Consider the following 12,746-nt stretch of genomic DNA (forward strand, 5'->3'; position numbering starts at 1 on the left):
AGTAACACATAGTAAATAAAATATCCAAACTGCAAAAGGTATATAGTGAAACACTCTCTGAAGCCCAGAATCCCATTCTCTCTTCCAGAAATCGGTCAGGTTTATGAGTTCTTGTTTACTTTTCTGAAATGTTTTCCTTGCATATTCAGCAAGTGTTTGTGGGTGTGTGTCTGTGTCACATCTTGGTCAGGAACCTCGGGGACATCCCTTAATGCCATCAGATCATTTCAGCCTTAACTAAAAAGTTGGCTGGTACCACTAGATGACAATAAAATAAGTTGAATTTAGGCAACAGAGCTGTGTTAAATATGTGTTTAGCTTTTTAGAATTTATGTCAAAAGGATTGGTGAAGTCTTTAAATTCAAATTTATTTTTATCAAAGATATACTTGCATGGTGTTTCTTATTTCCACATAGCATACTTATGGGCATATTTCTTTTTTAGTTAACTCTATATGATGCCTATTTCTTTTCTGCTGTACAGGATGAGGATAAAGTTTCTTAAACTGTCCTCCTAAACACACGAGCACAAATTCCCTCCCCCACCCAACCAGCAGAGTCATTTCATATTTCACATTTGGCTTGAAATATGATCAATACTCAGTGTGTACACTGTTATGATTGTATAAATATTATTTGCAGATGAGACATATTTATGGTTCAGGAGGACTTGGACATTATGCTATTTTATTTCTCGTATAAATGTTGCTTTTTCTGGACTTAATAAATGTCTCTTTTTAAACTTTACACAGGTCTATGTACCTATCAGTAAATCATCCCTAAATTCTCAGACATCCCTAGACTCAGAAAATCTCTCGGTATATTCAAACACAGGAGGTTATCTGTCAGTTACATTTCCTCTTCTTTTTAAACAACCCCTGTTCTTCCACTTAAATTTGGATCCGTGGCCCCCTGGGCCTGCTGCCCAGCTACCCTGAACACTTTCCACACCCTTTCTAGTGTTGTATCCTCTGGATTCTATCCTATATTGTCTGTTTTATGCCTTCATTTGAGGAACAGATTGTTTAGAATCTTTCAAAGAAAAGGTGCTTGAGTGTTTTTATTTGTTTGAGATGTGATAACCTGGCTAAAAAGAATTTCTAGGTTGAAAGTGAATATTTCCTCAAAACTTTGAAAACATTAATTTCTTATTTTCTAGTTTCCAGGGTAAATGTTTGTTTTTCTTTGTTTGTTTCTGTCTTGTTTGGAGAATTTTGACACAATTCTAACTCCTGATGTTTTCTCAGTGACCTGCAGTTTTCTCTAGAAGTGTGTAGGGTCATCTCTTTCTACGCAGGGTTCTGAAGTTTCGTGTAGAAGTCTTGGTGTGGCTTATTCTTCATTCACTTGGCAAAAAACCCCCCCAAAACAAAACCAAACCAAAAAAAGTGGATCTTTTTTTGTATTATTTCTTCAACAATTATATTCTGCAATTTTGTCCTGTTCTTTTTTTCTCCCTCTGTTTTAGAACTTCTTTTATTTGTAAACTAGAATTCCTGGGTCACCTTTTGAATTATTTTCTCTTGAAGTTTCTAGTTCTCTGTGTTTTTGGTCTTTGGAGATGTGCTCAGTTTTATTTTCCAAAACTTCTGAATTTCCCCTTTCTTTTGTCATATTTCTTTTTCAAGGGCACCCTTGTCTCAGTGTTCCACTTTTCTGTGACTGTCTCTTAGGGAAGCGGTAACTTCACTTCTCTCTCTTGGCGTCATACAGCTTTTTTTCCCTCATGATTCTATTTAGCCTTCCACACTGTCTATATTGTTCAAGTGTAATTTTTTCTATTTGTTAATTTTGATATTTGTCAGTTTTCTTAGGGACTTTCCTCAAGTGATTGGTGATCCATGAGTCTATCAAATAGCACACATCTGAGAGAGACAGAATTAGAGAGAGAGGGAGAGAGCGAGCGAGAAGGAGAGAAACAGGTGCTGGGATTTATTGTGGAGAAATGTTTATTTAGGGACTCTTGTCAGCATCTGAAGGTCTCTCTGTTAGGATTGTTTTCCCAGAAAAGAATCCTCTAGTATTCTTCCCGGTGAATATAAAGCTGGCATCAAGGTTCTGGGGCCAAGCCGAAAGGACTGGGGGGGCCCCATAATTCAGTATATTGACTCTGATTTAGTCTTCACCCCCCACCCACTGAGCTTTCTGGTGTCTCTAAGCCCAGACTCCCTGTGTGCTAACTCCTCAGTAATGAAACCTATTGTCCTATCAGGTTGTAGGGGTCTAGTTGCTCTTATTTTGCAGACTTGTGTTCATTAATCTGTTTCTTCAGTGAATATTTGCCATAGCCTACTACATGCCAAACACTGTTTTATGTAGCGTGGGAAGGATTGTCTGCGAAACACGTGGAATCTCTTGCCCGCTGTGGGGCTTTCATCCCCAAATGAATCTTTACTTTCAAAACTTACTGGTGTCTCCGAATTCTAAACTTTGGTCTTGTGTAGTGCAAGTTGGCTTGCTTTTTCTGTAGCTCTTTGCCTACTCTGTTTTTATTTTCTATTTGGCCTGTTCAGTCAGGAACCACCTTGCCCTTTTGTTTTCCAGTTCCAAAACTGGGTAGCTTCAACCTCCTCTTCAGCTTTTTTGTTTTGTTTGTATTTGGGGATTGATTTCATACCCTTTTGGTCATTTCATGGCATTTAGGAAGAACATAGAGGTACACATGTATGTCCAATAGGCCATCTTTAGTAGAAACAGCTGGGAGTAATTTTGCCTTATGAGCCCAGCACCTGAATGTCTGCCAACCCGCGATGTGCTTGGGTCCCCCAAAGTCTCATGGAGTTGGGAATCTGGACTCTCCTGTACTAAGAGTTCTCTCTGGTACAGGCTGGCCCTGTCTGCAGAGGTCATGCACCGGTCTGCATGACTTTTCCTGCAATTGCTGTGTCCTCTGACAGAAATGCAGTTGCTTTTTCTGGTCAGAAAGGACCCAGAACAATTCCTACCCCCCACCCCCAACCATTCCCTAGCATTATATGTTGCCCGGAACTGAGAGAATTTATAGAGCTTCAGTATGTTTTTTAGTTAAGGCTCCTCACATTTTCCCCTTCTGAGTCTTTGGAACCTTCAAAAAGAGGTTAATATATAATTTTCTATTTTTATCATGATTCTATGCACCTGTGGTTTTTTGGAAGGAAATAGTCACTTGTCTAGAAGAAAGGCGACCTTGTTTCTTCTCATTTGGAACAAGAAAGTTCCTCTTGAGCACTTTTCCAATTTCCCAAAGAAGGGCAGGTTTGTCCTACCAGCTTCTGGAAACTTCATGGTGGCAGACTTCGTGGAGCTGAGGGACACAGGCTCTCTTTCCCCTTAAATCATCAAAATCAAGGCAATGTACCCTATAACCTGCTACACTCTGTCATGAGTGGCATGCCTTAGCCCAGTATCAATTTTTTTCCCCAAGAAATCAAAACCGTACATCCTTATGGGAGATCTTTCCTTTCAGAGTATTGCCCCAAGTCTTTTCATATCAGAATCCTCAGTTTCCCATTTTTCAAAGTAGAGCCCAGTTCCAGCGATTACAGATGAAATTCTAGGATTTCAACTCTAAGTACTATTTTTCCGATGGGCATTAAATCTGAAAAATATGTTTTCAACTTTCTTGAGGGGATTTAGAGGAAGAGAAAAGGAGCCAATCTTTTATTAAGCTGTTAAATTGGTTTGTGAATTCTACACCTGTGGTGGGAAAGGAGTGGAGAAACTTCATGGTCCTGACCTTCTTGTTCCTAAAGATAACTTTTGTGTGTGAATAAGAATTTCACAACTCTGAAAGGAAATCTTTTCAAAGGGAACTAAAGAAAATGTCAGAAGATTTTCAAACTATGAAAATTACTTAAGTGAAAAACTGATACTAGAAATCTGAACATTGACAAAGCACAATATTACCTATAAAACTCTTTGGCATCTTTTTATATTTCCTTCAAAACGCTTTGTGAATTGCTTGCCCCTTTAAGTGATAAACCTGTACCTGTACTTCCTTGAGAAACTTCATATCACCTAGAACACACTTGGAACAATAATAAGTATTTACAAACACTTTTAAAAATTAACTTTCAGTTATTTTCACCCAAGATAAATAGTTAAGACATATACTCCGAAAGGCACACAGAAAGGAGCAGATTACTTGATCACTTATTTAAGATATACTTGTTGAATGCCCACCGGGTGTCAGGTCTTATGAGAAGTTTTAGGAGCACAGGCATAAATTAGAGAGCTGTGGCAATGCCTTCACCAAGCTGGTGGTGAAGACAGCTGAAAGAAATATACACAAAATGTGGGATAAATGCTATAGTGGCAGAATTATAAGGAGTTTAGATAGCATTTTAGTTCAGGATTCTACCCTATTCCGGAGGTGGGGAAAGGAGTGCCAGCTAAAGGTGCTATCTTAAATGCTATATAAGAGCTCTCTCGAAAAAGAAAGGAAATTAGTTTTCCAAGAGGAAGGACTAGTATGTATGAAGATCTAGAAATGAGAGAGGAATACATTGTAGCGCAGTTACAACAAAGAAATTTGTGAGACAGAGAGAGGTGAGAATTAGGGTAGGCAGGTGAGCAGAGGTCACATTATTCAGGGAATTTAAAGGCACATTATGGGTGTGGATTTCATTACAAAGATAATAAGCAGCCATTGACAATTATTTTAGGGTGGTAATGACGTGATTAGATTTGTACTTCGGGCGGATCATTTTGGCTGCGTATGAAAAATGAATTGAAAGAGAACAAAGTGTTGGAGCACTTCTTATTCCAGTCTTGTCAGAGAAGCCAGCATTAGACTTAACTTCTTACCTAAACAACTATTAAAGTAGACCAGTTATGTAAAACAAATATTTTTAGGCATTGGACACCAGTCAGAGTAAGGCTGAGATCCTTAATGAAAAAACAGAACAAAAAAACCCCCATGTAAGTAATTTTTGGATTCCTTCAGATTTCTGCCAGAGGAAATGTCCAACGCATGATACTCGAAAGCAGAAAGGGGAATTCTCACTGGGCAGAGTAAGACAGTTTGGTGTTTTGGGGCTGCATACATGCCTGGAATTTGTGGGGTATGTTGACAGAATGAAATAACCACAGTGGAAGAGGATTTGAAATTTGTAAAGAGGTTCTCTGGTCCTTGGGATACAAGGTGAAATTCCACAAGGCATAAGGCCATGGAACTGCTGATGAGGGGCAGACAGCTGAGTGAGATTCCTGATCACACAAAGATCACGAAATGCCAGGAAGATGTTGGAGTTCTGACCTCAGTAGTTACAGACACCTTAATAATTAAGCCAGGTATTCAGTTGAAATCCCCAAATAGTAAAGGTCACACTCTAAGACTACTTTGCACTCATTTAACAAGTTCTTTGCCCAACAACTAAGTGGAAATTTGACGTAATCTCACCCTGAAAAGCTAGAAAACAAGTCTGAACAGGATAAAATGATCCACCTATAATTTAACTACCTCCCAAATAGGACAATAGTATAGAAACTGATACAAAGATTCTAAAATGTATGTTGAAATAAAGTCCACATTATGTGTATCTTGACTGGTCAAAACAATCTTGAAGAAATACAAATTTGGAGGGTTTTACTACCAAATTTCACAACATATTGTAAAACGACAATAATTAAGTCATGATTTTGGAGTTATGATTAAAAATACATCAGTGGCACAAAACAAACGTTCTATGTCCATATCTACATATATGCAATCAATTGCTTTTGCCAAAGGAGTTAAACAATTTCGGTCTGAGAAAGGAGATTCTCAGTAAAGTGCTGGGGCAACTAGATGATCACGTGGAAAGAATAAACATTGATTCTTTCCTCATACGAAGCATGATTGGCAGTGGCTCATAGACCTAATGGTAATAGTATTTAAATTATACAGCTAGAAGAAAATATTTTCACAAGTTTAGGGTTAGGCAAAGATTTCTTAGGAAGGCTCAAGAGGTACTAATCAAAAAAGAAACAAATGGTAAATTGATTTTCATTAATATTGAAAATTCTTGCTTATCAAAAACAGTATTAAGAAGGTTGAAATCAAGCCACGGACTGGGAGAAAATATTCTCAAAACATATATCTGACAAAGGACTCATAGTTAAGACTACACAAAGAATACATATAACTTAATAATTAAAGGAAAAATGACTAAAATATGGGGAAAAAAAAGACTTGAACAGGTGTTTAACCAAATCTTATGTAAGAATGTCCACAGTGCCTATGGAAATGTGCTGGGGGCCGCTGGATCATGGGGAAAATGCAAATTTAAACCACAATAAGATGTGACTACACTGACACTAGAATGACTTAAATGAAGAATAGTAAAATACTAAATCTATGCTAAATATTGGAGAGGATAGCCAAGTACAAGTAGGACGCAAGTGTACTGTTAGTGGTAATGGAAAATAGTGTGTGCACCTTGGAAACTACTTAGCAGTTTCTTAGAAAGTTAAGAGTCTTCCAGAATACCCTTGGTATTTCCTTTTCTTGGTATATGTACTTTAATGAATGTATATGTTCATTAAGAGTGTACAAAAATATTCATAGCATCTGGAACATAAGAGCCAAACACTAAAAATAGCCTAAATCTTTATCAACATGAGAAAGGATAAGCTAACAGTGTTACTTTGTACAATGAAACACATCATTTTATTGCACTTTACTGAGCTTCATAGATACTATATTTTTTTCAAATTAAAGGTTTATGGAAACCCTGCATTGAGTATGTCTATTGGCATCATTTTTCCAACAGCATTTCCTCACTTCATGCCTCTGTGTCATATTTTGGTAATTCTCACAATATTTGAAACCTACCAGTGAAAAGATTATGACTCCCTGAAGTCTCAGGTGATGGTTAACATTTTTCAGCAATAAAATATTTTTAATTAAGGTATGTATGTTGTTTTTTAGACATAATGCTATTATTGCCCACTTAATAGAGTATGGTGCAGTGTAAGCATAACTTTTATATTAACTAGGAAACCAAAAAAGTTGTGTGACTTGCCTTTTTCGTGGTATTTGCTTTATTACGGCAGTGTGGAATGGAACCCACAACGTCTCCAAGATATGCCTGTACTATTTAGCAATAAAAAGAACAAATTCCCAGTTCATGCAATAACATGGGTGATTCTCACAGACTCTGAGGGAAAAAAATCAAATATAAAAGAATGATTATAATTCCATTTATGTAAACTTCAGGCATAGTCAAACTATTCTAAGGAGATAGAAATCAGAATGGTGTTTGAATTGTAGGACAATGGAATAATGAATGTAGGGCATAGGGAATTTTCTGGGGTGAGAGACATGTTCTATGATAGACATTGACATATATGGTAGCAATCAGATGCATGTGATCATTGAGCACTTGAAATGTGGCTAGTCTGAACTGAGATGCACTATAAGTGAAAAATAGATATTGAATTTCAAAGACTTAATATAAAAACAATATAAAAGATCTCAATGTATTTTAACTGATAATGTGCTAAAGTGACAAAATTGGGGATATATTGTTTTAAATGAAACATGTTATTAAAATTATTTTCATCTGTTTCCTGTTTTACTTTTTTATGGGACTACTAGAAAATTTAAAAGTTACATGTATGGCATTTGATTCTATTTGACACGTTGTTCTATGTCTTCACATATACATTGTTATATATATCTTTACACTTGTCAAATGCATCAAGATATACACTTAATATTTACATATTTCACTGCAGGTAATTTATATGTCAATAAAATACTGTTAACATTAATAAAACAAAGAGGAGTCAGTTAGCAGGATAGTGATGAAATCCAGGTGGAAGATGATGGTGGCCTGCACCACTGTGGTGGTAATGGGAATGGAAGAATTCATGTAGATTCAAGAAATATTCAGAATGTAGTATTATAACACTTCATGAGTAATTTAATGCAAGTGCATAAGATGGCAGATCCAGGGATTGTTCCTATAACCGAACAAAGTAGATGCAAACAAAATATTCTGTTAGAACTAATGGAAGGAGTCTGCAGAGCTGAGTCTCAGGTAAGAGACGGCTGGTCACTCCAACCGGAGTGAGAAATATAGCAACTATTTCTTTGTTCTCTAGAGACATCTGAAAGTTTCCAAATGAAAGGGTTGGTGATGAGGCTGGAGAAAGCCTCAGGCAGAAAGAAGGAGGTCGGGAGAAACAGGCAGTCCTGTGGGACTAAACATCCTCTCCACCCCAGCCTACACGTATGCTTCTCTGTTTGAGTGAACTCAGGTCCATGCCATCTTTGCCTATCTGTTTCAGCCTTTTCACTAGGAACAGAGTCCTGACTTTTCACCAGGCTTCTGCCATTTACCAAATCTTGATACATCCTCTTCCTCATCTCAATTTCTGCCTTGTCTATTAAACTTGTCCTACTTGACTAAAGAAGGGATGAAGTTATTTCATGGTACATATTTTATGGATAACGGACAAGTGGGGCTTTTTTTCTGGTATGGTGAGAAGGGGAGGCTTTTGGGACCCCTTGAAAAAATGCAATCATGTAAACATGCACTTTCTTGAAACTGAATCTCTTCAAATCAGTTTGGTCGTAGCTGAGTGGGAGAAGGTGAGGTCTTGCCTCATTTGTAGATGACCTTTGTACTTTTAATAATTAAAAGAAAATTTCCCCCATCATGAATTATACAAACTTCAGATTTTCATGGAGTCATCTGATGGTTCTTCACTAGAGTCTCGTTTATCTAATCTTCTGTCCGCCTCCTCCTGTATTCCTTCAATTTTGTTCCTTTAGGGTTTTGCTCTCCTTTTTATATGTGGCATCACAAATAAATTAAAGAAAAATGTAAGCTACCTAATGATTGATTGGCTGACTGCTGTATTGCCAATCAATCCCTTTTCTGGCTTATATCTATAAACTAAGAATATTCTGTAATGTTTCTAGGAGAGTTAACTTCAATATCCGTTTTTAAAATTCAAAAGCACATTCTTGCTGGTTGGTTTTTTACCTAAGTGGGAACACTCAGTTTTAGAATACAGTGAATCTTTGTTCAAGCCAACCAGACTTATTTTTAGCATGGGAAAGGACCAGACATGATGACAAGCATCGCTGGATATTGAAGATCCACAGAAACTGAAAATCTTTGCTACATATGAAACAAAAGGTTTCACCATAAAGTAAATAATGTTAGACATCTTACACAAAGAAAATCACTTGTGAATTATAATGACGATTCCTGACATGTAATCACAACAAGTGTCTCTGTATACATAACCAGAACTTAGCTAACTCTTACCAAGTATATAATAATAAAATTTCTATATACTTGGTAAGCTTTTGTTAGTCACTGCATCAATCATTGTGACAGTCCTTTCCACCAGCCAAAATCTTTATTTCTAACCTCTTCATTATTCTTGGTGGAGACTCTAATAAGCAGTGAAGTGTCCAAAATGTAGGAAGCAGGAGGAAGTAAAAGTTCTTGTTAAGGCAGCATGGAAAATTCAGTTCCTCCTACTGTTTTTTTGAATCAAACCAAAAACAAAAAAAATCATCGGATACAGAAAAGATACAATTTTCATCACAATATATTTAATTTATAACTCTTTTTCTAGAAATACCCTTAGGTAAATAAAAACCATTTTACCTCTTCAAGTAGATTTACCTTCAGTTAAGTCACAAGATAATTTCCAAGAAAAATTACAAAGAGTATCTGCACTGTTAGTGCTATCAGGACATGGGGGATCTGGATAACTTACAAACCAACAAACCAACAAAACACAACTGCTGAAGGAGGAAGAATTCATCTGGCCAGAAACTATCTCTGGAGGTTTCATGACAAACCCCTTGCTGTGAGATTCAGGCAGTGTCACAGCCCTTCTGATGCAGATGTGGAAGGAAAGCCCCAAATATAGTAGCAACATAGATTTTCTCCCCAGCTGAGTCCACCTCCCATATGACAATTCATATAAAAAAAGGGGACAAGAAGGGGCGTTCCTTATACCATATTTTTCCGGGGTGCTTCTTCCGTTTGATAGACCTTGACACGAAAACTCAGTGTCCTATGTTGTATATTCCAAGTTCTAAGTATATGCCATGTATGAATTATATTAGCTTAAGGGTTACAACACAGTGATTCATATTTTTTATAGATTATATCCCATTTAAAGTTATTATAACATATTGGCTCTAGTCCCTTTGCTGTACAATATATCCTTGTAGCATATTTATTTTACACGTGGAAATCTGTATCTCTTAATCCTCTACCTCATTTTGTCCCTCCTCCTTTCTCTCTTCCCACTGGCAACCACTAGTTTGTTCTCTGTATCTGTGAGACTGTTACTTTTTGTTACATTCACTAATTTTTTTTTATATTTTTGATTCCACATATGAGTGATATCATACAGTATTTGTCTTTCTCTGTATGACATTTCACTAATGCCCTCCAAGTCCATCCATGTTGATGCAAATGGCAAAATTTCATTCTTTTTCATGGCTAAGTAGTATTGTGTGTGTGTGTGTGTGTGTGTGACATCATCTTTATCCATTCATCTATTGATGGACACTTATGTAACTTCCATATCTTGGCTATCGTAAATAATGCAGCTGTGAACATTGGGGTGCATGCATCTTTGCAAATTAGTGATTTTTGTTTTCTTCACATGCATGCCCAAGAGTGGAATTGCTGGATCATATGGTAGTCCTATCTTTAGTATTTTGAGGAACCTCCATACTGTTTTCCATACTGGCTGCGTCATTTTACATTCCCACCAACAATGTACAAGGATTCCCTTTTCTCCATATCCTCGCCGATGTTTGTTATTTGTGGTCTTTATGATGATAGCCATTCTAACAGGTATGAGGTGATATCTCACTGTGGTTTTGATTTGCATTTCTCTGTTGATTAGTGATGTGGAACATCTTTTGTTGTGCCTGTTGTCTTCTTTAGAAGATTGTCTTTTCAGGTCTTCTGCCCATTTTTAATCAGGTTGTATATTTTTTTGATATTGAGGTGTATGAGCTATTTAGATATTTTGGATATTAACCCCTTATTGGTCATATCATTCGCAAATGTTTTCTCCCATTCAGTAGGTTGTCTCATCATTTTGTTGATGGCTTCCTTTGCTTTGCAAAAACTTTTAAGTTTAATTATGTTCTTATTTGTTTAATTTTGCTTTTTGTTCCTTTGCCTTGGGAGACAGATCTGAAACCAATTGCTACAATTTATGTCAGTGCAGCTGGCTGAGGGGCCCAGGGGGTCTCATAGCTGGTCTTAGCCTGCTGGTGGTTGTGACTGGGGCCCAAGGGATCCTGGAGATAGTACTGGCTCACTGGTGATTGAAGCTGGGTGCCAGGGTCTCTGGTGTAGGGCCCTGGGGATCCCAGGGCTAGTGCCTGTGTACTGATGTGTGGGGCCAGCTCCTGGTCCCTTTGGTGGACAGGGCCATGTACTGGAGTGGCTAAAGGCTCAGGAAATCTTCAGGCAGTCCGCCTGCTGGTGGGTGGGGCTGGATCAGGGTACTAATGTGCTAGGGAGAGATTCCAAAATAGGGCTTGCCAGCACCACGTGGTAGAGTGAGCTGCCAGCAGTATCTGTTTTGAGAGTGAGCTCCTCGTGGTGAGCTACCTGGTGCCTCTCTGGGAGGCTCTCCAAGATCAACAGGTAGGTCTGACCCAGGCTCCTTTTAAATGACTGCTCTTGCCCTGGATCCTGGAGCACGTGAGATTTTGTGTGTGCCCTTTAAGGGTGGAGTCTCTACGTACCACTGGCCTCTGTGTCTCCTGAAAGTAAGCCCCACCAGCCTTCAAATCCAAACATTCTGGCGGCTCATCTTTCTAGTGCAGGACCCCTGGGCTGGGAGCCTGATATGGGACTCAGTCTCTGCAATTGTAATTCTCTCCCGTTGGGAGGGGGGGCACCCAGTGGGTCTTGACTCTACTCCAACTCTACCCTCTCACCTGTCTTGTTGGGGTTCTTTCTTTATCACTTTAGTGGTAGGAGATCATTTCTGTTAGATTCTGGTCTTTCTCGCCTCTAGTCGCTGCACAAATGGCTGTAATTTGGATGTGTCTGTGAGACGAGGTGAGCTCAGGGTCTTCCTACTCCACCATCTTGGCCAAGGTCCTCTCACTGTGGTTTTAATTTATGTTTCTCTGGTTACTAATGACTCTGCACATCTCTTCATGCGTTTCTGTGCCGATTTTGTATCTTCTTTGATGAAGTGTCTATTAAAATCTTTTGGCCATTTCTCTTTCACTTTTATGTAAAATAGCATTAACATTGTAGAAACTAGGTTATTTGTCTTATAAATGTCCCACATTCCAAATGTGAATGTGTTTGTTTGCCTCCACACCGTTTAACACATTCCTTTATTCCCTAAGTTTCCTATAAAACAAGGTTCTTGCAGAAGGCTTTATTAGTTTCAGGTTCAGCTCTTTGGGCAGGAACACTTTACTATTGGCAAAGCTTCATCTGAAATCACATCAGAAGGTCTTCATATTTTTTAATGATACTGACATTGATCAATGTGTCCAATTATTGTAAAGTTCTTCATTAATTTTTTTAACTAATGATTGCTGCCTGAATCAATTATTTCATTAAAGTTTGCAAAGTTGTCATTTAAAAAAATTCTTTCATATTCTTTGTTATAATAGGAAGTCTTCTGTACGGATTTTTTTTCTTCATTAACAGTCCATACAAGGAAAGATAGACTAAATGCTTATTTATTTCCTTTTAATTTGCAATCTTCACACTAAGGTGTTGGTGCCCAGGTTATTTCCAAATTTCTTAATTGTTGTCATTG

General features: G+C 37.8%; 1 long non-coding RNA gene and 1 pseudogene across 1 annotated transcript in view; both read left to right on the forward strand.

Annotated features, from left to right (window-relative positions):
- The window catches only part of LOC107033313 (uncharacterized), a 273,884-nt gene that overhangs the window by 112,071 nt on the left and 149,067 nt on the right, over nt 1–12,746 (forward strand). The window lies entirely within an intron of this gene.
- The window catches only part of LOC116279417 (large ribosomal subunit protein eL28 pseudogene), a 61,058-nt pseudogene that overhangs the window by 851 nt on the left and 47,461 nt on the right, over nt 1–12,746 (forward strand).

This window comes from Vicugna pacos, chromosome 15, assembly GCF_048564905.1.
Source record: "Vicugna pacos chromosome 15, VicPac4, whole genome shotgun sequence".
NCBI classification, from domain to species: Eukaryota; Metazoa; Chordata; class Mammalia; order Artiodactyla; family Camelidae; genus Vicugna; species Vicugna pacos.